Raw genomic sequence first — 26,490 nt, forward strand, 5'->3', positions numbered from 1 at the left:
TACTGGAGAAAGTCTATATTAATGAGTCCGGAAGATGCACAGTTATGGAAAATCTTGTAATGTCTCTAGAAGAAACACAGAGACATTAGCAATTCTACTGTTTTTTTGTACATAAGAGAAAAATATATATGTATCTTTTACAACATTTGTGATAGCATTACTCATAAATGTCTCAAGTGCAGGCAATATGATTTATGTACACAACTGAGCAATTGACACCTTTGAAAGTATATGAACTATTGCTACACAGACAAATCTCAAAATCATCACTTTAATGAAATCTCAGTAAAAGATGACGCTTGAAGCTCCATATATGCACATAAATCCCCCTGGTTGCCTAAGCCAAGCTGTGCTGTGTAATCTATATTTAGAAGTAGAGAGTACCAAGAACAGGAAAGTGATTTCCATCATAACCACCACAGCGGCAGATTCATTGCGAGGTGCAGGTGTGAGAGGAAGGTCCATGCTGGAGTTCCTTCTTCATCACTAAACACATATCTGAAGGCACATATGTCAACATTTTCATTTAGATGTATTTATGTAGTTAATGCCATTTTATTAGATTGTTTTAACTTGATTAGAGTCTATGTATGTCTCTCTCTCTCTCTCTCTCTCTCTCTCTCTCTCTCTCTCTCTCTCTCTCTCTCTCTCTCTCTCTCTCTCTCTCATGTGTGTGTTTGTATACTAGGTTTATGCCACAACAAAGCCAGAACAGGACCCTGGGTGTCTTCTATCCCTCTCTCCTTATTATTTGAGACAAGTGTTTCACTGAACTGAAGCCCTATCATCTCCCCATCTTAATTGGATAGTAAGCACTTGGGATTCACCTGTTTCTGTCCCTAATACTCAGGTTACATGCCTGACATTTTTGTGCGTCCTCTGTATTCAAACTCAGGTGCTCATCCTTGCTGAACAAGTATTTTTACCCTCTGAACTACCCCCAAGGCCTTATGATTATTTTTTAAAAGTTATAAAATACCATGTGTTCAAGTTTACAAAAATGTCAGGGGACACATTTTACTTTTTTTCCTTTTGTGGTTCCTATTTCCAAGTAGAAAATAAGGAAAAATAACAGATAGAGACAGAGGAACCAATCCTTCTAGTATTTTCAGGGACAGATGGCAGCAATTGATAAGTGTGCTAAAAAGGTGTTAGGATCAACCATTAATTAGGCTGAACACAGCAAGGAAACAGACAGACACCACACAGCTTCTGGCTAAGACTCAGGCATCCCAGAAGTACTTATTTCTAATGCTATCAAGTTTCTAAAAAAGTCTTGGCAGCTTTAGTTTATCTATTAAAAATCAGTTAACAAAGACTGGCTTTGCACTGGTGCCTCTGAAGAGGGACAAGGCAGGACTCTAAGGAGAACTTAAAAAAAAAACACCTGCTCACCAGTGGCTGAAACCCTGTTGAAGGCTTCACATAGGACCATATAGTCTATTTACTTGTCAGCATAGAAGGAGTAGAACTTACCTATTTAACTCCAATAGTTTGTCAAAGAATGTCAACCCCAGTGGTGTTACCCAAGCTCTCATGCTCCACTGTGTCTCTCTGCCTTCAAAGTCTGTGTTTTGGGCCCATCTCTCTAGTGGAACATGTTTACATCTGTATTGTCTTTAAACCGAGAGATACCTGACACATCATGACCTTTAGAAGTGAATGATGAACATACAGAAATGAAAACATAATTTACATTTCACTATTCCTGTGTGATATAGCAGTCATTTTCAGGTGTTTGTTTGTTTGTTTGTTTGTTTGCAGGTGTCCGAGTATGTGGATGTATGTATTCATGATTGTGCATATGGGTAGCGCTTGTCTCTGGAAATGGAGACCAGATGTTACTTCAGGCCTTCCTCTACATTCCTCCATCCTTGATGGGAGAGAGGATCTCTCCTTGAACCTGAAGCTAAGCTGGATAGCCAGAGACTCCTCAGGATGGGGCTTCAGCACTGAAGTAGTCTTCAGGCTTAGTGTTCCACAAGCTTTTACATGAGTGCTGAGGATCTGAACTCGGGTCTTCACACTTGCACAGCAAACATTTCCTTAGTGAGCCACCTTCTCAGCTCCAGCCACACTCATGCTTGTGGGTGTACTGTGATGAAACTCACACATTTAACTTTGTTTTTCAGTTAATATTTCATTACTTTCCTGCTAAATTTGAGAGCAAAAGGAGTGCTGTTTTTGTTTTGTTTTGTTTTGTTTTGCTGTTTTGTTTTCTGGTAGCATCAGAGGTTTTAAAAATGCATCAAGATAAGTTAACCCATTCCGTGCAGAATGTGTCTCAGAATTAGCAGGTCTCCCTAAATATTCCAGGTTATTTCTTCGTCCCCTGCTGAGGTCACAGTGTAGCTGTGGTACCACAGAAAGTGTTGGGAGTACCAGGGCTTGAAGTTTTCTATGTCATGTGATATAAGAAGGACAGTCATGAAGTTCAGGTATCAACTGCTCAAGAGAAAGCAGAGAAACAATCTATGTGAAAAATTTGGAATTTTTAAAAAGTATCACTATCTAAAATTCAATAAAATGTTTTTTATTAATTAAAAATATGTTGTGATGAACACTTACTTTTGCTGATACTTTGTACTCATAAGTTAAGATTTCTAACTTTATGTCCTCTGTTTATTAAAATGATGCATCATAAGAATAAGCAAATTTGAGTAAATTATAAATTATTTAAGACTCACACTTTTCTATATGCATACGGCTTTTGGTGAACATACATTTTTTTGTAATCTATTCAGTCCACAAACTTCTCTTGAGTGTCTGATGCTTATCGGATAATTCTCCAGTATGATGTTGTAATCAATGAACCAAGAAAATGTGAGTACTTATGACTCCTGAATGTATGAAGTTTCTCACCCAGTAATTACACAGGAAGCATAAAATATGAATAGACTATGGAATAGTAGAGAATGATGAGTAGAAAGAAAGTTAACAGAGAAGGGAAAATGGAAACCCCAGAGGGAGTAATGGGTGTCACACTATGATGTGTCTCTACCTGGTCTGGAACTCACTGTGTAGCCCAGGTTGGCTACAAATGGCTTCAAACTCAAAATGATCTGTCTGCCTCTGCAATCCTAGGGCTAGTATTAGACTTACCAAATACTATGCCTGGCAGTTACAACTTATTCATGTAACAATTTAGTCTTTATGCTTGGTACATATATATATATATACATATATATATATATACATATATATATATGTATAATATACCTCTCATGGCAAAACATAATTTTTGTATTAAAAATTTGTACAAGGTATCTATGAGTTATAATTTATGAGTATGAACTGCTATCATCTCTACAGAAGAAAAAGCAAATACAGGTAATATTTAATATATAGCATTTACTAAGTGTATTAATATATTTAATATATTCAATTAAAATTTTGAGATATGTATTTACATAGTTCATATTTATATTTCCCAGAATCTAAAACCCCTTTTAGACTATGATAATAAATTTTCATAATGTTTTAAGCTACTAGAAATATATAAAAATCCCTAAGTAGCTTTCTGTTTAGTATTGTCATGAGACAATGACATTCTCATATACAGAAAATATTTCCTTTTAATCCTGTGTGTCAGTTTCTCACTGCCTTCTAGGAAAGTGATTTTTTAAATTATCTTATTTTTTGAGAGATGATAAGAGCCAGAGGATTAGAAGATTTTTATAATATTCTCCTAATATATTTAACAATCATTAAAATTTCTAGAAAACCAATAAAATTTAAAAAAATCTACTTTTCTTTCAGGAAGATGAGACTTGAATAAAGTCTAGTACATGAATAAAAAAAAGTTTGTGTTTTTATTTGTTCCATGAAGATTTCAATATATTTTAGAAATTATTATCAAAATGAAGAAGAAACATTCTTAATAAATTTAGTAAAAATCTATAAATATACATTTATCTGTAAAAATTTAATTTTCATCTCATAGCCTCAAGGGTTTCCTCAGAAGAAAAATTTTGGCATGTTTTTGTCTTGTATATATTTGTTCTCTCCCTAAGCATGATTTTTACTTCTTACATCTAACTGAGAATATTAGTATTTTCTGTTTATAAGGCAGTAAATCATGTATGGATACTGATCAAATTATTTAATGATTAAAGGGCATCTATTGAAAATAGAATTTTTATAACTTATTTGTTGAAAAATTTATGTATGAGACATTGAAATCAGTGTTATTTGAATCTTAAGTGCACCCTTCTAACTCGTATATCAAAGGCTTTGCCCAGAATGCATCAGGATGGAGAGGTAGGATGCCATTGCACCATTAAGCAACTCTCTGGAGGTTATGTCTCTCAAGGATGCATTGGGTTCTCTTACTTTTCTGGACTTTCTGTATTTCCACATTGTGATGCGATAAGCATGCTTGCACCATCATAGTTCAGCTTGGGGGAATAGGATGGTTGGGATATAGGAAGGGTGGATATGGGAACAAGGAATTATATATCTTAATTAAGGGAGCCATTCTAGGGTTGGCAGAGACTTGACTCTAGAGGGGTTCCCAGGTGTCCAGGAAGACGCCCCCAGCTAGGTCCTTGGGCAGCTGAGGAGAGGGTGCCAGAAATGTCCAGATCCTATTGCCATACTCATGAATATCTTGCATATCACCATAAAACCTTCACCTGGCATTGGATGGAGAAAATGACAGAGCCCCACATAGGAGAACCGGACTGAGCTCCCAAGGTCCTGATGAGGAGCAAAAGGAGGGAGATCATGAGCAAGGAAGTCAGGACCGTGAGGAGTGCGCTTACCCATTGAGACGGTGGGACAGAGCTAACGGGTGACCACAAAGTCCAGTTGGAATGGGACTGATGGAACATGGGACCAAACCGGACTCTCTGATGTGGCTGACGGTGGAGGAGGACTGAGAAACTAAGGACAACGGCCATGAACATGAACTCTACAGCATGGACGGGCTCACTGTGAGCCTTGTCAGTTTGGTTACTCACCTTCCTGGACTTAGGGGGAGCCGGGAGGACCTTGGACTTAACATAGTGAAGGGAACCCTGATGGCTCTTTGTCTTGGAGAGGGAGGGAGTGGGGGTATGGGTGGAAGGGAGGGGAGGGAAGGGGGAGGAGGAGGGGAGGAGATGGAAATCTTTAATTAAAAAAAATGAGAAAAAAAAAGAAGTTCTGTCTTACCCAGTCACAGAGACTTTGTAAAGAAACCTCTAAGTGTAGGATCCAAAATGAGTATTTCTTGCTTCTTGTCAGGAAAAAGAAAAAAAAAAAAACAAAAACAAACAAACAACAAAACAACAAAAAAAAACTAAGTAATACACATAATCATTTTTTTCAAAGTTTGTAGTTCTTGTAAAATATTCCCCCTTGGGCTTCCACATTAGAACCTATTTCTGAGTGCCATGATAAAACAAAAACAAAAACTATCTGAATTTTATGCAGTATTTTAGTAGTTTTGTAAGTACTTAATTTTCTCAAGAAGATTCATCATTTATCTCCTTAGAGAAAAGTTTTGTAGTTCAGTCACTAATGCGTACAGAATTTTAATATCATAGAAAATATAGCTTCATCAATTCACCAATACATACTATTTAGTGATTTGATTACACTACAAATGTTATATAAAATAAATGTTTTGATATATGACTAAGTTTAATAAAACTGCTGAAAAATGCTGTCACAAAACAGCACTAAGACATAATATCAGCCATTTGCAAGAATATGAAGTTATTTATCCTAACTGTATCAACATTGTGTAATGTCTTCAGAATTTTTTAAAGAAACACTCTCACATTGTTCTGTGCAGTAGACTAATACATTACAACCAGCACTACTGTGTGTTGAATAAGAAAGCTAAGATTCCTGTGTATGAGTGGAGTTTTGAATTCACCTAAGTAAACCCTTTCTTGATTCACTCTTAAGGAATCTTTTTTTTTCATGGTTTATTTTTTATATTTAAAAATTTCCATCTCCTCCCCTCCTCCTCCTCCTTCCCTCCCCTCCCCTCCACCCATACCTCCCCTCCCTCCCTCTCCAGGCCAAGGAGCCATCAGGGTTCCCTACTCTATGTTAAGACCAAGGTCCTCCCAACTCCCCCCAGGTCCAGGAAGGTGATCGACCAAGCTGAGAAGGCTCCCACAGAGCCCGTCCATGCAGAAGAATCAAAGGCCAGCGCCATTGTCCTTGGCTTCTCAGTCAGCCCCCACCGTGGCCACATTCAGAGAGTCCGGTTTGGTCTCATGTTCCATCAGTCCCATTCCAACTGGAGTTGGTGATCTCCCGTTAGTTCTGTCCCACCGTCTCCATGGGTGAACGTACCCTTCAAGTACTTAAAACATGCATTGGGGAAAATAAGGCTTACATTATTTCTCAAATATTTAACCAAAGCATCTTTCTTTTTAATTTTCATCATGATTAATTTATCCCAATAGTACTTTATAAAATAAAAATATAAGATAACCAGAATTTTTTGGCTTTAGGAAAGAAGTAGACATTGCCACCAGTACTGACTCTAAGAAATCTTTTCCTGTGGACAGTAACAGTATCTGAAAATATTAGAAAATTTTGTTATATCATAATAAAAATAATGTTCCTTTAAACAAAATTTCAGAAAGGTAAGAGAGATAGAAATTGAAAAATTAACATGTCATTAAGGGAATAAATTATAATCTTTAATTATTTCTTGTCTAAAACATTTATAAAATTTTAAAGCATTTGTTTGCCAATATACTCAAAACACATAGTGACATCATGCAATGACCAGAATAAAATCAATATTTACTGTATATTAATAATACATGGGAAAACTGGATGTAATTCTTGTGATTGCTGTGTTCTGGACTATTCCTGGTATAGACAATGACATTTATTTCTTAGATTCAAAAGCTAAAATAAAAGTATAACAAATTTATTCAAGTAAAAACATACTTTCTTTAGTAGTCTGCACAAACTATAAATGACCTAAGATGTAATCCTTGGACAATAGGAGTAACACTTGTCTAGTGGAGGTATCAGTTTTTCTGAAATAGCCTCAGATAAAAATATTGAGCAAGACCCCACTCATTTAAAAACTGCAGGATAAATTAGAATATTAACTATTCTTCAGATAATTGACATCAAAAATACAGATACAAGGTCTATTTGTAAGTTAAGCTCCTTATGTTTTCTAAATGTAATAATCAAGCAAATAATACTGGATCATTAACTAGGAAAAAGTTGATTGAACAGTGTATGAAATTGCAGAACTTTTGACTACACAACTTAATATTTTGATCTGTTATGGTTTTCTGTAATGGACCCCATCTGTTGCAAGGAGACATTTCTTTGATGAGGAGTGAAAACTACACTTATTTTCAGTTATAAGGACAAATATGTAGAAATGTAGTTAGGGATAAAACTGGTTTAGTAAAGTGGTGGTTGTGGATTCTCCTAGTAATGTCAGAGGATACACCTGTTGCTTGTCAACAATATGGATGCTTTAATTTGTCCTGAACAAAGGCAACTATAGACATGCCAAAGAGGACACAGGTGGGATGGAGGTGGAGCTGGGAGCCCATGAGGCCTGAACCCTACACAAAAAACTGCAGGCACAAAGGAATGCTGAAATGGGAGAAATGTGCATTCCCAGGGAAGGGCACACCAATGTTATTCATTACCAAATTGTGTGTGTGTGTGTGTGTGTGTGTGTGTGAAAACATATACACGGGAAGCATTATACAGACCTAGTAGGTTGTACTTAGGACTATATGTGTACACACAGAGGCATGTAGCAATAATTTGTTTAAAAAAAACAGCAATGAATTTAAAAGAGAGTAAGGAAGTTTCTGTGAGAAGATTTGGAGAAAAGAAAAAGAAGGAAGAAAATACACAATTTTATGATAATTCCAAAAGAGAAATTAAAAAATCCAAGAATTTACAGAGGGAATCACAGTCTGTAATTTCCTGACATGCATTCATGCACCATGTAGTAGTAAGAGTGCTTTATTCTGTAAATACAAGATTAATAAATAGTGTATGTCTAATTTGCAAGAACTTCTTAATAAAAACCATCTTTAAACATGACTATTTCTACAAGAAGCATTGTTATTAGAAATTTCTGAATGTAGGGTGTTTTTCCTCTAATAAGTTCCATGCGTTTTAATAAATATCCAAATGTTTCTAAGAAAGAAATCTTTTATTAAAGTTTAAGTTAGTTTTAGAATTTTAAAAGACATTAACTCTTCCTTATGGTAAATTTTAAAATAAGCCTGGTGGTAGTGGCACAAACCTTTAATCCCAGCACTTGCAAAGGCAGAGACAGGTAAATCTCTTTGAATTCAAGGCCAGCCTGGTCTACAAGAGCTAGTTCCAGGGAAGGCTACAAAGCTACAGAGAAATCCTCTCTTGAAAAACAAACAAAAATAAAAATAAAAATAAATAAATAAATAAATAAACTGAAGACTAAACTTCTTAGATGAAATATAGTAGCTAATATTACACATAAAGTGAAATTTTAAACGTAGCTCTACTGAGCTATTGCTTACTGAATAACTCAGTTTGACTTCTAACATTCATTCACAGTTCTGCGGTTTATCTCCTTGGGTTCAGCTAGCCTGAGAGTGTGTGGAGAGAAAACACACATAGGTCTGTGATGGGTCATTGTGCTACTTACAAGTAGGGCATGGCTCACAGCCTGCTGGCTCAATGAAAAAAAAATGCAGTGGCTTTTTTATCAAATGCAAACTACAAATAATCTCCAACTGAGAATTTCTAGGAACACTAAGGAAGGCACAGACAGCTGAAAAATCTAGGTCAAAGATAACTATAAAGAGGGGATGCTTTCAATGAAATATATACAAAAGTTTCAATGAACTATGGTTACAAAGTAATAATCAGTGCTTCAGGATATAGAAATCCAACTGCATTGATGTGATTATTACACATTTTGTAATTACCATGTTAAACTCATAAATCGCTATAATTATTATATTAAAACTATATTGATGTTCTTTTTTAAAAAAGATTTGATGCTTAAAAGCAAGGTAAAAAGTCCAACTTGATAAGTAACCTACAATTCCAGAATGTTGAGAGAAGAGAATCCCAATAAGTTCAAGGCAAGCCTGTGCTACTTATTGAGTTCCATTCTCGCCTGGGCTACAGAGTTAAGATCTACCTAAAGAAAAATAATAAATAAATAAAAGGCTAATAAACTGCCCTTTCCTTGAGTTGTGAAATATTAAAAACTGTTTTTAAAATATTTACACATGTAATGCAGCTTTACCTAGTATCGTAATATACTACAATATTACAAGTATAAACATCTACACCACAGATTAAGAGTTATTTTCCTCTAAATGTTTAGAATATTTTTATGACTATTGTGCTTTTAGTTAATCTGAGAATGGACACAAACAGGATTAGGATTAGAAGAGTCCAACTGTCAGTTTCTGTATACGTCTATTTCTACACTTGTGTATAGTATGCACATGCATCAACTTTGCTTTATAAATTCAATATGTCTATTATTATAAATAATATCCACATGTATATATCCATACATAATCTTTATTTAATTACATAGTTAGAAAGATCAAAATAAACATATTACTCTTTTACTCTCTCTGATTCAACGAGGCTCCTTTCCCTTTATATTAATGATGAAACCAAAGATGATCCCAAGGTTCTATCTACTGGTAATATTTTAGGCATCTAAAGATTAAAAATATATATATTCTACTGAAAAAATGGAGTTCTTCTGCATTTTTAAAGTCAGGTCATTAATGAAATGCTGTGAGAGAGTACACACATGGTTTAGAGTCACAGCCAGAAATGAAATGTGTCCCTCCAGGAGTAAGTTTTAGGTCATAACTTGACATTGTCATCGTCATCATCCTGGGGATGTGGAGCTCCTGCTGTCAGTCCCTCAGGTGGGCGCAAACTTTTAAAAAAAATCACAGTACTGTGGGCAAACTTCAAATTATACCTTTCAACACCTGCTTTGAAATAGTTGAGATTGAATTGATGAATGGAAAAGCCCTTTCTCTGACTTCAACCCCTGTGTTCCATTATCCTTTCTAGGTTTCAGCTTTATAAAAATCAGACTATGATGATATCATGTGAGCTTACACTTTTAAAAACTCAGCTGTAGAGACAGAGCCCAGAGCTTGGAACTCCCACCAATGAACCAGCTGGTTTTTAGTTTGTAGATACTAATAGAGGCCACGCTCCTACCAAGATGCAAGTCTTGAAGATTCAAATCCTATGTTCAAATTTGGTCCAAGAAAGACATTTTTTTTTTCAGGTATCCATGGTATGCAAAACTTCTGAAATTCTTAGCCAACCCTTTTTATTCATCTTTGTGGACATTTATTTTCTTGTGGCTCTCCTTTGTTAACTTTTTAATGTTTAACTAGTTCCTATGCTCATAGGTTATTTTGTCATCTTCTTAGGTTTGGTCCTCCTCATTGCCTCTTCTATCCTGCTTGTGATTTCACCCATGGAACATTTATTAAGGAATCACATGTTCATGAATAATAAAACGTCACTTAATGAGGCAGTAGAAGCTTCTGCTTTTAATATTAATCAAATTCTTACTTGGTGATTGTGAAATAAAAATACAAAGCATTTCAAAGCCTACTTTTTTTCCCTAATTGCTTTAATAATAGCATTTTTTTATTTTGTAGTTCCATATCCAGTAATAAGGTCATGGATTTATATATAAGTAGAAATGTTCAAGGCGGTCACTTAGGGTTTCGTCAGATCATAGCTTCTCAACTAAATGTCTATCATGGACTTTATAGGGTATACTGACTTATTGCAAGATATATTGCTCTATGGAATAATCAGAAAACATGTGAGCATTTGCATTCACACACATAAGCATATGCAAATACACATATACAAATGAAAATAAATTAAAATGCAATAGAAACCTAAAATAAAATATTATATACTAATAACTGGTTTGGCCATAATCTAGAATAATATGAATCAGTATATAAAATGTTTCACATATGAATTTTTATGACTAATATTTTTTGTGTGTGAATGGACTCATATCATATCAGGTTTCCGAGATTTTTTTTAAAAGTAAATATAAAATAAAAATAGCTCCCAGTGGTGCTGATAATCTAAAATGTTGCTTCACAAAGGAATATAGCATTTAAACATAAGATAAAGTATCAACTTTAAACCACATATTGGGTAGAATGCCCAATTCAGGATAAGGTCGGATTTCCTGTGGTTGGAGACAGCAGGATCCAGGAGGTAGGTTGTCAAAGGTTAGCCAGAAGAATAATTAAATAAAAGCTTAGGGACAGGTTTTGAGGCATCCTGAATTTTAACTGCCCAACCCTTACCCTGCACTCTGACTACCTGGCAGGAACTAAACCATTCTGTAATTAAAATATAGAGAACTCAATGGAAAAATCAAAGCTCAGAAAAGGAAAGAAAAATGAATAAAGGTAAGAAAGAGCATTGTGTCTGCTACTGTTAGACCACGGGAGTAGAAGCCACATTTTTTTCTTTGAGACATCTATATGCTCGTGTACCTTAAAGAAAGCCTGCCCAGGCCTACAGATACAGCAGGAACCTTAGAGTAGAAAAGCATAAAAGACACTGTTTCACACAGAAAGCTGAGTTTCTACATCAATATTTATACCACTTATAAGTTAATCTTTTTATTTATACTACTTATAAGGAAACTAAAATTTATATATAATTGCTCCTTATATTGTTCATTTATTATATTTTAATTAAGTTCTATTTATATTTAAAATATATCTGTTTGCTGAAGAAAGAAAATGGAATATATCAATAAATAAGTGAAATGAAAAATCAGTGGCTTCAGAGAACTTTATATTATATTTACTTTCTTTTATCAAAAATAGATTCTTTTCTTATGCAATATATCTCATTATTGTTTCATCTTCCTCTATTACTCCTAGTTCCTCCCCTCTGGATCCACTCCCTTTCTGACTCTCATTAAGAAAAAAAAAGGCTTCTAAGAGTCAACAGGAAAACATAACAAAATATAAGATAAAACAAAAACCATTACATTGAAATTGGACAAGGAAAACCAACAGTAGGAAAGAGCCTGAAGAGAAGGCAAAAGAATCAGAGAGTCACTAGTTTACACGTGAGAGTACCATAAAAGTCACAGGATGGAGTAACAATTCAATTGAGTTATTGGCTAAGACGGTCCCAAGGAAATCCCCAAACAACCCAGGTTATTTCCAGGACAATGGGTTTCTCTCCACAAATTGACAGCTCAGTCGCATTGCCAAGGACAACACCCACACAACTCATTGAACATGAAGAACTCAAGCTGGTGCCTACACAGAACCATCACCCTTATGTTCCAATGTCTTTGGTGTGGGAAGGCACTGTGCAGAATACCAAAAGAGAAATGTAAACATCACCCAGTCATAAAACCTTTGATCTACAATCTGTCCTTCCTGCAAGATAGACTAGGGCAATTGTGGCACAAAACTTTGAATTGACTTAAGGCCCCTTCCATGAGATGGAACCCACAAGTGATACTGTTGTGTGACCAAGAACCAGAGACTAGATAGCACAGAGACCTAGGGTAAAACCAAATAAATACTATTAGTCTAAAGAAAGGTGATGCTGTGGAATATTATTTTAAGACGTCGGCATTCTTTTTAATACTGCGTTTGTTTAACTCTGTGTAACTGTGATTTTTTTTATTTATTTTTGCCTGTCTAAAACACTTGATGGTCTAATAAAGAGCTGAATGGCCAATAGTGGGACAGTAGAAAGGACAGGCAGGGCCAGCAGGTAGAGAGTACAAATAGAAGAAGAAACGAGGAAGAAAATAAAGGAGAAAAATAACAAGGAGAAGACATAAGGGACCAGCCACCCAGCCTCCCAGCCAACCACAGAGGAAGAGTGAAAGTAAGATCACAAAAGTTAAAAAAGTAAAAGGTTCAGAGTAAAAAGGTAGTTGGGATAATTGAAGTCAAGAAAAGTTGACAAAAAACAGGTCAAGCTAAGGCTGTGCATTCCTAACTAAGAGTAACACTCCATGTGCGATATATTTAGGAGCTGGTTGAGAAGCCCTCCAAAAAGTCAAAAGAGTAAAACATTACACAGCAAAGTAACAATAAAATTACTCCTAATGATATTCTAACATATTCATAGGTTCCTTATTCACTCTTCATCAGAGAAGCTTCTTACTGTAGCAGATGGGAACAGCCAGACATCATGCAGAGAAAGAGTCCTTGGAACACCCCCTCTCTAAATGGGATATTTCCCATAAAATCCTTTCCCTCAGAGCTGAGGGGAAAACCCCACAGAAGAGGAAGCTAAAGGATTGTAAGAGTATTTGAGAGGATGGAAGACACCAAGAGAGCTGGCCCTCTGAATCAACAGAGTGAAACTCATATGAACTCCCAGAGTCTGAAGCAACAAGTGCAGGACTGACATGGTCTGCATAAAGTCATCTGCATAAATATTACAGCTTTCTGGTTACTATTTTTATGAGAAATTCTTTAAAAATATTTAATTTAATTTTAAATAGTCATATACAGAGAGTGGCAGCTAAAATCAACACCACTTGAAGAAGTATATAGAAACCTACTGCAACAGAAGCTTCTTCTTTGTTTTTGGTTTTTTTTTTTTTTTTTTTCATTACAGGGTTTTGTTTAACAGCCCTGGCTTTCCTAGAACCAAATTTAGTAGACCAGGCTGGCCTCAAACTCACAGAGAGGGCCTGTTTCTGCCTCTCAGTACTGGGATTAAGGCATGCGCCTTAATTACCGCCATAGACTCCCAAGCTAAAAACATACTCTAAGAAAGCAATATAGTTAAAGGAACTCCAATAGCCAAGTTTGTAAAGAAAAGAAAAAGGAGTAAGAAAAAATGTCTTGGAGAGTATCTTGGGATTATCTTATGATACAAAATCATTTTTACTTTTAATATACTAAAATTGGAACGATACAGAGAAGATTAGCATGGCCCCTGCGCAAGGATGACACGCAAATTCGTGAAGCGTTCCATATTTTTTACTTATTATTTTTAAAGATAAAAAAAAAAAAAAAAAAAAAAGAATAAAATCTTCAGTTATTAGATCATTGACTCTTCACTAAACAGCTCATCAATTTGTCTAGATTTGTTGGCCAGCACACTTCAGAGACCCTACTCTCTCTTTCTCTGGCCACAAGCTATGTAGTTCGGAAAGCGTGCCACCTTCCTGGCCTTTACTTGGGCACTGGGGGTTCTTGCTCGAGTTCTAAAGTTCATGCTGCATGAACTTTACTGATCTAAAGCATTTCCCCAACTTCCACTGCCACTGTCCACTGCAGTGGATGTCCACTGAAGAAATATGCAAGAAGAGATGGAGAGGCTCAGAGATTAGGAGTGATTGCATCTCTTATAGAGTATCCATGTTGTATGGCTCACAAACACTGTAATACACAATCTAATGTGGGGAAAAGAGATACTTAAATATGTCATCTTTTCTGTTGCAAATTCAAAACCCAGTGCAATTCGGTGAAAATCTGATGATTTATCAAAACTTGAAAATAAAGAAAATAAATGTACACAAGTAAATAACAATTTGAAAACAATTAGGGAAATTTTTTTCTTAAGGCCCAGAAAGTGTTTCTAGCAAATGCAATCTTGAATCCTATGACTTTCTGGCTTCTCTAACTCTTGCTTATTATTGGGACTAATTGTTATATTTGTGAATCCATAGATAAATTTTAACTCTTTACTTGTTCATTTTCTTTCTCTAAAATAGTATGCTTATTTTATTTTAATAATTTTCTACTTTCTCATAAGTTAATACACTATCTTAGATTCCCTCACTAGCTTCTGAAAGTTGTTGATCCTTTTCATAAAGATGGCTGTTTTAGTAACAGACATCACCAGTGCCCACATAAAAAATTCTTCTAGTTCTTTTCATTTTTATCCTATTAAACATAATAAAATGATATTAAGGAATATTGTCCTGGTAACTTCTAGTAGATTTATTGCTTTCAGGATTCTTTTATGCTAATGTAATTTATATTACTGTGGTAGAAAATATTCTATAGCATAAAGGTAGTCATGTATTACACAGGATTAAAAATGTTAAAAATAAACAAACAAACTACAGACTTTTCAATGACTCTTCATTGCCCAGGGAACAGAAAGGAACGTGTATTTCTGTAGCTTGGTATTCAAAGCAGTTTAGGATCTAATGCCAAATAACATGGGACATTAAACTCTCTACTGAAGTTGCCTGGCTTAGACTCCATGACCTTTTTTGCATATTCTCTTTTCAGCTCCTGTGTATTATTCCTACATCTGTATCTCCTCTATTTTTCTTATGAAGATATTATTACTTCCTCTTTTTATTCACTACATTTCAAAAATTATCTTCCTTCTGAGAAGGAAATCAGGGAAATAGCACTCTTCACAATAGTCACAAATAAAATAAAATATCTTGGAGTAACTGTAACCAAGCAAGTGAAAGACCTGTATGATAATAATTGCAAGTCTTTGAAGAAGCTATTATAAAATGGGAAAATCTCCCATGCTTATGTACTGATGGGATTAAGAAGTAAAAATGGCAATCCCACCACAAGCAATCTACAGATTCATTGCCAATCCCCATCAAAATTCCAACAAAGTTCTTTTTATTTATTTGTTTAATTTTTTTCATTCTGCATACCAACCCAAGTTCCTCTTCCCAGCCCTTATCCCAGCACCAACTGTTCTCCTCCTACCTTCATCTACTCCTCAGAGAGAATAAGGCTTCCCTTGGACAGTCAACAAAGTCTGGCATATTAAACTGAGTCAGGACCAAGTCTCTTCCTCTGTATCAAGGCTGAACAAGGCATTCCATCCACCACAGGGAATAACAAAAAAATCTTGTACTTTAAAGTACTTCTGGAAGTATCACCATCTCTGATTTCAAGCTACACTATAGAGTTGTAGTAGGAAAAACTGCATGGTATTGGAATAAAACAGACAGCATTTTGATCCATGGAATTGGATCAAAGACACAGAAATAAAACCACATACCTATGGATACCTTATTTATGATAAAGAAGTCAAAAATATATAAAGGAAAAAATAAAATATCCTCACAAAATAACAAAGATTTTACCAACTTCATCAGGCAGATGACAAATACTCAATATTTGTAAAGAAATTAGTCATCAACAAACTCAATAATTTGATAAAAAAATGAAGTACAGATCTAAACAGGGAATTCTGAACAGAGGAAACTCAAATGACTAAGAAACACTTAAAGAAATATTCAACATTCTTAGCGATCAAGGAAATGCAAATCAAAACTACTTTGAGAGTCCATCTTACAGCTGTCAGAATGATGAAGATCAAAAACACAATTAACAGCTCATGTTGGTTAGAATGTGGAGCAAGGGAACACTATTCCATTACTGGTCGGAGTTCAAACTTCTACAGATGCTTAGGGAATCATTAAGTCAGATCCTCAGGTATTGGGAATAGACTATTTTAAGACCACTCTTGAGCATATACCCAAAGTACTCTCCATTCTACCACAAAGACATTTGCTCAACTATGTTCATAGCAGCTTTATTCATAATAGACAGAAACTAAACGCAACTTAGATAACCCTCAAATGAAGAATAGATAGAAAAAATGGTACACTTACACAATTAAGTATTACTCAACTGTTAAAAACAATAACATCATGAAATTTGCAGGCAACTGCATGCAATGACAAAAGGAAATCATCCCGAGTAAGTGAGGTAAACCAGACCAGAAAGAAAGACAAACATGGTTTGTAATTCCTTACAAGTGGATATTAACTGTAAAGTAAAATAGAATCATGCTGCAGTATGCAGACTCAGAGAAGCAAGTAACAAGGATGGCTTAAGAGACAGAGGCACAAGGACCTCGCTTGGAAGTGGAAATAGAATAGATTTTGTGGGTGGACTGGAGGATGATGAACTCAGGAACAGCAGGGATCATATGGGGAGGAATACTGGGAGAAATGACTGAGATTGGGGGTAATTCAGGGACAATGTGGACACCTAGTGCAATGGACACTCCATGGAATCTACAATAGTAACCCTAGCAAAGATTCCTAGGAATTGGGGACATGGAGCCTGAACCAGCCACCTCTGTAACCAAGCAAGGTGGTCTCAAGTGGAAGGATTGTGTAATAGGAGGCCACCCAGAAACAAAATAACAACACAGAAACTGTATTAATTAAATCATTGCTTGGCCCATTAGCTCTAACTTCTTATTGACTCTTACATAATAATTTAATCCATTTCTATTAATCTGTGAATCACCACATGACTGTGGCTTACCAGGTAAAATTCTGTCTGGCTCCAGCAGGGCTACAGGGCTTTCCTCTGACTCCACCGTTCTCTCTCTCAGCATTCAGTATGTTTTTGCTGCCTACCTCTTTTCCCTGTGCAGGCCCAAGACAGTTCCTTTATATATCAATGGTAATCACAGAATACAGAGGGAAATTTCACATCACGATTGGAACACCAACCTAGTCACAAAAGCTTTGAATTATAGTTTTTCCTGCCCGTAGAGTGTTCTGGGACCTGAACCTAGGGTAATTGCCATCAAAGAGACCAGAGAGACTTTATTCAGCAACTGATGGGAGCAGGCGCAGAATTCTATAGTTAAACATTAGGCAGAGCTCAGAGAGTCCTGTGGAGGAGCAGAAGGATGGACCAGAAGAACCAGAGGGTTCAGGGACATTATGAGAACACAGCCCACAGAATCAACTGACTGGGACTTTGGGGGGTTCACAGAAATCAAGGAGTCTGTAGGGGTCTGATCTAGGTCCTATGCTATGGCTGAATAGCTTGATTTTCTTGTGTGATTCCTAACAGTGGGAACAGGATATCTCTGACTCTCTTGCCTACTTGTGTACCCTTATTCCACCAGGCTTCCTTGTTCAGCTTTGATGTGATAGCGTTTTCCTGGTCTAATTGTAATTTTTTATGGTGTGTACGGTGGAAACCCATGGGAAACCTGCTCTTTTCTGATGGAGGTAGAGGGGTAGATTTGTTGAAAATGGGACGTGCCTGCAGAGGGTGATGTGGGGGAGGTGTAGGGGAGTAGAGGTAAGGGAAGCCAGTTTGAATTTAATATATGAGAGAAGAACAAAATATACTGAGAGGAGGGAGGGGACACTGTGGTTGGGGTGTAAAATAAAATTCTTTCAAATTTCTGGAAAATTTTATCTTTCTTAACTCGATAACAATTACTCTCTGAGAGACAACACAACTTTGCTTGCAAGTCATTGCAAATTTTAATCTGTATGTTATAGGCACTCTTTTATAAACTTTCAAAACAAACATTTATTATAGGCAGTACATTAAGCACTTAAAATATACCAAGTCACCAGTCTTCAGTATCTTACTATGCTATCTTATTATTATCATTGCTTTATAGCATGAAGCAAGCACAGCAAACAATTATTAAAAGACAAATAGGACATTTCAATCTGTCTGAGGCAACACAGTTCTAGAGTTTGTGTTTATAATTATGATATCATGTTGGCTAGTGAATTATACCATTTCTTTATCAATCAAAATATTCAGTTAGTAAAACTTACCAGAATATATAGAAACAATTGGGAGTCTCCTGGCTGAGAACCTGATTTTGGAGTAGTTTGGTGTAGGGGCAGAGTAAGAATAAGCTGAGAACAAAGGATTGCAATTGCAAGGAGAACAGATAAGTGTAAAGGGATAGGCCACTTGTCGGTTCCAGGCCACCCAGCCCCAAAATCATCACACAGAAGCTTTATTAATTAAATAACTCCTTGGCCAATTACTTAAGTGCATTGCTAGTTAGCTCTTACATCTAGAATTAACCCATCTCCATTACTTTACATTTTACCACAAAGGTCGTGGCCTACAGGCAAGGGTCCTCCATATGTCTCTGGCAGTGGCTCCATGGCTTCTCTCTGACTCTACCTCCTTTTTCCCAGCATTCAGTTTAGTTTTCTCTGCCTACCTAAGTTCTGCCCTATACACAGGCCAAGGCAGTTTCTTTACTCACCAATGGCATTCACAGCATGCAGAGGGGAATCTCACATCAAGCCTGCCCAGACATGATTAATCAAACAGAAACTATATTAATTGCAACACTGGGTTAATGACTTAGGTGCATTCCTAGCTAGCTGTTACATCTTAAATTAATCCATTTTTATTATTTTATATTTTACCATAAGGCTCGTGGTTTGTTACCTCTTGCTTATCTGGTAGCTACATGTCATATGCCTCCCTCAGCAGCTACAGAAGGTCTGATTCTGCCTTTTTCTTCTCTTTCTTGTTCGGATTTCACGTCTGACTATATGCTGACCTACCATATGCCAAAGCTTCTTCTTTATTAACAAATGCTAAAAAAAAATACAACCATATTCACAGCAGACAGAGGGGACTTCCACATCAGATAGCTGTGTATTTGACTCTTACTTGTTTTCTACTCTTGTTGGTGGAAGACACTCTTTTTCTGTCTTATTCCACCTCTGTTCCTTTCCTTGTTGTCTATTCACTTCTTTTACACAGAAATCACTAATAATTCTTACAAAAACCTAGTCTCAGGAACTGGAGACTTGTTATTGAGGAGAACCGCTGCTGTACTCGGACACATTCACCTTACCTTCAGGCCACCCTTCTAGAATTGTGAGAGACTGAAATAAAAAGGAAACTATTGATAGCTTACTATTATTTTAGACTTGTGTTATTGCTGTGTTTGTGATTAAATCAATGTAGAATTCTCTTAATATTTCTGCACCCGCCACCAGACCTTAGTGAAATACCCATGTGGTCTTGCTTTCTATGCTCTCATTTTAATGACGTACATTTTGTAAAGTATATTCTACTTTTGGCCATAGGCTTTTCTAAATCAATAGCTGCTGAGAATGGGAAAATCAGTTTTCTTCAGTAAAGCAACAATGAGTTTATGATTCATGCTCCAAGTGGGTGCCATGCTTAGCAGTGACCTGCACGTACACGTTAGACTCCATGTTTCTTCATTTTTGTTTTATTATTTTTAACAGAAAAAAAACATGAATAAGAGTGGATAGGAAAGTGGGAGAGGATCTGAGAAGAGTAGACAGAAGGAAAATGAATATGCTCGAAATAATCGGTATATGTGGTATGACATCTTCAAAATAAATAAAAACATTTGAAAAAAGTCATGAGTAAAAGAGAATGCCAAGATATATACTAAGTGGTATTTGAGGATGTTGGCAACCTTTGTAGCCTAATAAGTTAAGCCAGTTACCAGCAGCTGATGCTTCTCACACCTAAAACATGAAGATTTGAAAGCACATGAACGGACATCTTAAAGCATGTCTGACTTCAAATGCAGGAAACTTTGAAGTAAAACATCTTACATTAGCTTTTTCACACAATAGTAAATCAACTTACAGAAAGTGCTCAGTGTTTTCTGTTTCTTAACAGTTTATTCCAAATATTTTCACAAATACAATTTTGGTTGCTGTTTAAAACAGCATCAGCTTGTTTGAAACTCTACAATTAGATGAAAGGGCCCTGTGTTTGTCTTCATGTTATTTTAGTAGTATGATTTAAACTGACTTTTCCTGAGTCACCATTCTGGGCACCCCCTGCATGTGTAGCAGCAGTGACCTCAAAATTTCAGTATCAATAACAGTCACTTAAGTCTTTATTCACCTTTTTTTCTAATAGATTTACAAATATTAACATAGTTAATAGCATGCTGTACATAAGTAAGGCAATATCCTTATTTGATGTATATGATACACACTTGCATAAAAATTGTTCTAATAGCAATATTTGGTTTTTATTTTTTTTCCATTCAAATATTTACACTTCCTTCCCTCCTCCCAATCCCCTCCTGCTCCCACACTTACCCTTCTCCCTCCCCCCTCCCTGCTTTAGAGAGGGCAGGGAATCCTGCCCTGTGGGAAGGTCCAAGGCCCTCCCCCTACATCCAAAGCCTAGGAAGCTGTGCATCCAATAATTGACTAGCGTCCCCAAAAATGCCAGAACATGCCCTAAAAACAAGCGCAGTGCCTTTATCAATGGCTTCTCAGTCAGCCCCCATTGGTCAGCCAAGATCAGAGAATCTGGTTTGATCACATGGTCCTTCAGACCAGGTCCAGCGCTGGATTTGGTGAGCTCCCATTAGAACAGGCACCCTGCCTCTGTTGGTTGAAGAGTCCTCTTCGCGGTCCTGACTTCCTTGCTCATCTTCTCCCTCCTTCTGCCTTCAACTGGCCTTGGAGCTCAGTCAGTTGCTCTGATGAGGGGTTCTGTCTCTATCTCCATGCCGTCATTGGACAAAGATTCTATGGTGAATTTCGAGATAATCATCAGTGTGATAGTGGTGCAAGGCCAGTTCAGGCACCCTCTCCTGTGCTGGCCCAAGGACCTAGCTGGAATATTTATAACTATTGCCTGAAAAGTCACTTCTTATTCTGGGTTTATCTCCCATTCTAAATTATTCTTCATTACACATCTAAAATAATCTTTTCAGATTTCCTGGGCATACGTGAAGGTTTCAAATTATTAAAGTATGTAATTACAAACATGTATGACATCCACCATATTGAGATTTTTTTTTCCTTGTGGAAATGCCCTCCATGTTATTCACAATAAAATTTCTTATGACTCAAATCATTCTACTTATGCTTAGGCAACATTCTCTTTATGCTTTCATGTCCTCATAATTTGCCAAACGTATTATCTTTTTAATGTTGCTTCTAGCAATGCAATAATTTCAGGGATAAACTCATTCTGTTGATCATGGTTTGCTGTGCATTTCAGTATCTCTACTGCCCATACTTCATGGTCTTATGCTAACATGACAGGTACTATTGCCCATATTATTTTTATAAATCAGTACATTGTAAATTCATTTCTCTTTAGTCATTGGCCATTGAAGACAGTTTTATATGTCATTTTTTCTCACAATATAATCCCAAAGTGCTTCAATATATACAGGTAGAAAACCTGAATTCATGCCTCATGTTCCTTAAAAATAGGTAACCATTGTCCTATCCCCACTTCAAAAAGCCAGCTATAGTTTATGAAAAGTTTAAATAAGATTTAATAAAAATGTATTTCATTAGTAGCTGGAAGTGATTGAAACTGTTGACTATAGTAATGTATTCAAAATATGTGGATAATGTTTGTCCTTAATATCTAGATGTCACCCATTACTACATTCTATTTCACATTTTTTTTGTTTTTGATTTTGTTTTTCGAGAAAGGGTTTCTCTGTAGCTTTGGAGCCTGTCCTGGAACTAGCTCTTGTAGACCAGGCTGGCATCGAACTCACAGAGATCCACCTGCCTCTGCCTCCCGAGTGCTGGGATTAAAGGCCTACGCCACCACCGCCGGCTCTATTTCACATTCTTATGTATTTAGTCATTGTGAAGGACATTGGTCTTCTATGACAAACAAGGAGACATTTCTGTTTTGGAAATTATGTCAGGCATGAGATCAAAATACAGCAGGTTGCAATTCAGAGGCTTAATGTATAATTGGAATTGCAGAGTAAATACATGTGATAATGTATAAAGCATCACAATAGTGGAGAATGAAACTTAGAATTGGAAATCAAGGAGAATGCAATGGGGGGAAACTGAGCTTAATAATGGAATAATTTGATTATATATAAATAATGGTGGGGGAACATAAAGGATTCTGAAGAAAATAAAGAAGTATTCTGGAAACTAGGGATGGAAATATACTTAGGAGCCCATTCTCTATGGTGGGATGCTTTGCTCAACCTTGATACAGTGGGGGAGGGGCTTGATCCTGCCTCAACATGATATGCCCAGGTTTTTGTTGACTCCCTTTGGGATGCCTACCCTTTCTGAGGAGTGGATAGAGAGGGGAAGAGGAAGGGGAGGGGAAGAGGAAGGGAATGAGATGAAGGGAGGGAGGGGGAGCGTGGTTGGTATGTAATAAATTTACATGGTATGTAAATAAATTTAAAAAATTAAATTAAAAAATTAAATGCACAATGTGAACAAATTGTCTTCCTATGTTAAAAATAAATAAACACAACCTCACTGAAATGGGTAGAAAATTAAGTGCTGAATTAATAACTTCATAACATAACAGATCCTGAAAGACTGAAGCAATTCTGTATTCATATCGAGTGAGGTAACCCAGACCCAGAAAGACAAATATCATATGTATTCACTCATAAGTGGTTTCAAACATAAAGCAAGAAAACCAGCCTACATTTCACAACCTGGAATGAAATGGAGGGTAGAAGGGGAATGGAAGGGAAGGAAGGTAGAGGAAACAGGAGGAGGAGTGGGAGTGAACTGGATTTAGGCATGTAAGAGGGAAAATATAATTTTTTAAATAAATTAAAATTTTAAAAAAGTAGGAACAAAAACTAACATAAATATGGAAAATACACGTGTAGTCTGGATTATGTATACTATTGGGTTTTCTTTGAATTTTTTGACTGTGAATGAGCTAAGTACAGAGAGACATTTCACTGAACAGGCTGTTAAGCTAAACCAACATATATATTTAAAAGTATCTTGACATCTAAGTGTAAGGATATGCTACTTTGGAAAAGAGGCTCTGCTTTTTTTCACAGAAGATGAGAACCTGTAGATTTCTTCCAGGCTAATGTGATTTGATGTAACAAGACACCCTGAAAGATATCTGTGAACCCTAAAAATGTGTATCCCAACAAAGAGCAAAAATCAATTTAGGAGAAGACTATGGCCAAATTCCCAAAATGATTTTTTATAAATGTTTATTTTCTTTTTAAAGGGATTGATTATAAGTGATTAATGTTCACAATCAATAGTAAGGGGGATATAATATAACGATGAATACTTTGCATTGATATAGATCTTGGTCTTTTGATACAAATTAAAGGTTGATTTGTTACACTGTGTGTATATGTTTCTGCTCTTTGTGAAAGGTATTTGTGTGGTGCAGTACTTTTAAAATTGTAATGTGTAATTAAGAAATACAGATTAATAGATAGTCATCTATAATAGTCAACTATCTTCATGTTAGGTTTTCTAGATTACCAGAGATATATTTCAGTTAGATAGATAATCTACAACACTTCAAAGACATATGGGATATGACATTTTAAAATCTTTAAAGAACTTAGACTTTTCTTAAACAGTGAGACATGTCTGCTTCTAGCACCACCAATTACTTCAGAGAGGTTGATGGACATTGAAGAAAACTCATTGTAGAATTGCCTTCACTGTGACAAGTTTACACACTTGAGCAAGAAACTGCTTTGCTTGGACTGCTTGACAGTATTTTGTATTAACTGGACATGTACGACCTACAGGACAAGGACAAGTGAAGTTTGCCAGACTGAAAAAAGTCAGGATGGTCCTTCAGGGTTCCTGCCTCATAGTAGAAACTGCCAGGCATTCTGCAGGACACAAACGAAAGTGATGACTGATGCGGCCAATATAGGCATGACAGGCTTTCAAATTTCGTGCTTCATTGAAAGTCTGCCAGATATACGGGCCTGTAGGATGAAGATCAATTCTCTAATGTAACAAAAACTTGAGTGACTGTCCATGCAGTGAGATGTCTGTCAATTCTATAGTTTTGGAAGTTGATTACAATGAATTTCTTAATTTAGTTAAGTCATATTATACCCCTTCTGGAGTCTTTGATGGAGTTGAAGATAGATATAGTTTTCCTTAGATATGATAAAAGATTAATTAGATACAAATATTGTAACTGTAATTCTTGCTTGAAACTGTTTTGTTATATGTAATTTACAATGGTAAAGTTAGAACCTTCTTTTTTATTTAGACAGGAAAAGGGAAGATAATGTGGGGTTCCCTCTGTATGCTATGTTTATTATCATTGGTTAATAAAGAAGCCATTTCAGCCTCTGTAGGGCAGAACAGAGCTAAGCTCACATAACTGAATAAGCGGAGAGTGAAGGCAGAGTCAGAGAGAGATGTCATACAGCTGCCAAAGAGCAGACACCAGAACTTACCAGTAGGCCACAATCCCATGATGATGCATAGAAATGGATCAATTTAAGATATAGATAGTTAACAAGAAGCCTGAGATAATAGAACAAGTAGTGTAGTGTTGCAATTAATATAGGTTATGTGATTATTCCGGTCTGGACAGCCAGGAACTCAAACTGCAGTCTCTGCACTCCCACCAGCCAATGGATGAGTGTTCCCCTTACTCCACATCCTCTCTAGCAAAGGCTATCATTGGTGTTTTTTGATTTAGCCCTTTTCTGACGGGTGTAAGATGGTATCTCAAAGTTGTTTTGATTTGCATTTCCCTGATCACTAAGGAGGTTGAGCAGGACCTTAAGTGTCTTTTGGCCATTTGAACTTACTTCTGTTGCGCATTCATATTTGATAAATAAGTACAAGAAAATAGCAGAACTGATTTCCTGCAGGCTTAATTGGCAGTATATATCAGTAATCACAGCAGTGTGGGAAGTGGAAATAGGGTACTAAGGAGTGCAGGGCTATTCTTCGCTACTTAACAAATTTAAGGCCAATCTGAGCTACATGAAACTGTCTCTAAAAAACAACAGCAAAAACAGCAATAACAAATGAAGCTCTACACTGAAAATTATTGGCAAGTGCCTTCTTAAAAGTAATTAGAAATGGCAGAGTAAGTATTATGAAAAATAATAGCTCAGATTTACACAGACCAAAACTAATGATTGTGAGCAATAATTGGTAAGGTGTCCTGCTACCTGATTAAAGATATTCCAGTACTTAATGACTTATAGTAGCTAAAACGCAACCCTAGTAACCATCAAAATTTTGTACAGAGTAATGAAGACTTAAACAAGCAGTGGCTAGTAGCTCCAATTCAGTGTAATACATTTTATTGCCTTTGTATTAAGAAAATGCTGGGACTCATTTGTTTTGAATAATTTTCACATTTTAGTCAAGATGACTCTAACCTAATAAAAGTTTCTAAATCATACATTGCATTATTACTCTCCTAGGGCAGTGATCACAGGGTGAAAATTGGAATAATCACCATTTTCCATTAGATGTGTGTGCTTCAAGAGTGATTTAATAACAGGAAGTTAGATCCAATTGATTATCACTGGTAAGAATCTATCCCTGCTATTGCTATAGTTGTGTCTGAGCTAAGAAAAATAATAAGTTCATCTCATATACACTTGCTTTAGCATAAATGTGTGCAGTGCTCCAGACTCTCAACAGCAACAGAACAACAATTTGGTTGTTTTCACCAAAGAATAAATTTACATGGGCATAGTTTTCATTTCCATATTAACATCCCAATCCACAAAGGAAATACTAATTGAACAATATATTTTACACAGCGTTACTAAGATTAATTAGAAAGAAAAAGTCTCACTGTCACAGGCTATAAGTAATTTGGTTATTAAACTTGATTTCTTGGTTACTCCCATAAATTTTGCCAAGGCTTTAGAAGATGGTTGGATTCCATATACGAGGGAAAAAAATTTTAAAGAATAAAAGAAAAGTAGCAAGCACAGATTGTTTGTAGAAGCATGACTCATACTGTTTGGAAGAATAGAGAAAAGGATAGGTCCTCGTAA

General features: G+C 36.1%; 1 protein-coding gene and 1 non-coding gene across 2 annotated transcripts in view; one reads left to right on the forward strand and one right to left on the reverse strand.

The window, feature by feature from the left end:
• Dok6 (docking protein 6) overlaps window positions 1-26,490 on the reverse strand; it is a 309,537-nt gene that overhangs the window by 216,058 nt on the left and 66,989 nt on the right. The window lies entirely within an intron of this gene.
• LOC119816001 lies at window positions 13,870-13,977 on the forward strand. Its single transcript, XR_005285660.1, has one exon. It is a non-coding gene; the product is annotated as a U6 spliceosomal RNA (small nuclear RNA).

The sequence above is a fragment of the Arvicola amphibius genome, chromosome 5 (genome assembly GCF_903992535.2).
Source record: "Arvicola amphibius chromosome 5, mArvAmp1.2, whole genome shotgun sequence".
NCBI lineage: Eukaryota > Metazoa > Chordata > Mammalia > Rodentia > Cricetidae > Arvicola > Arvicola amphibius.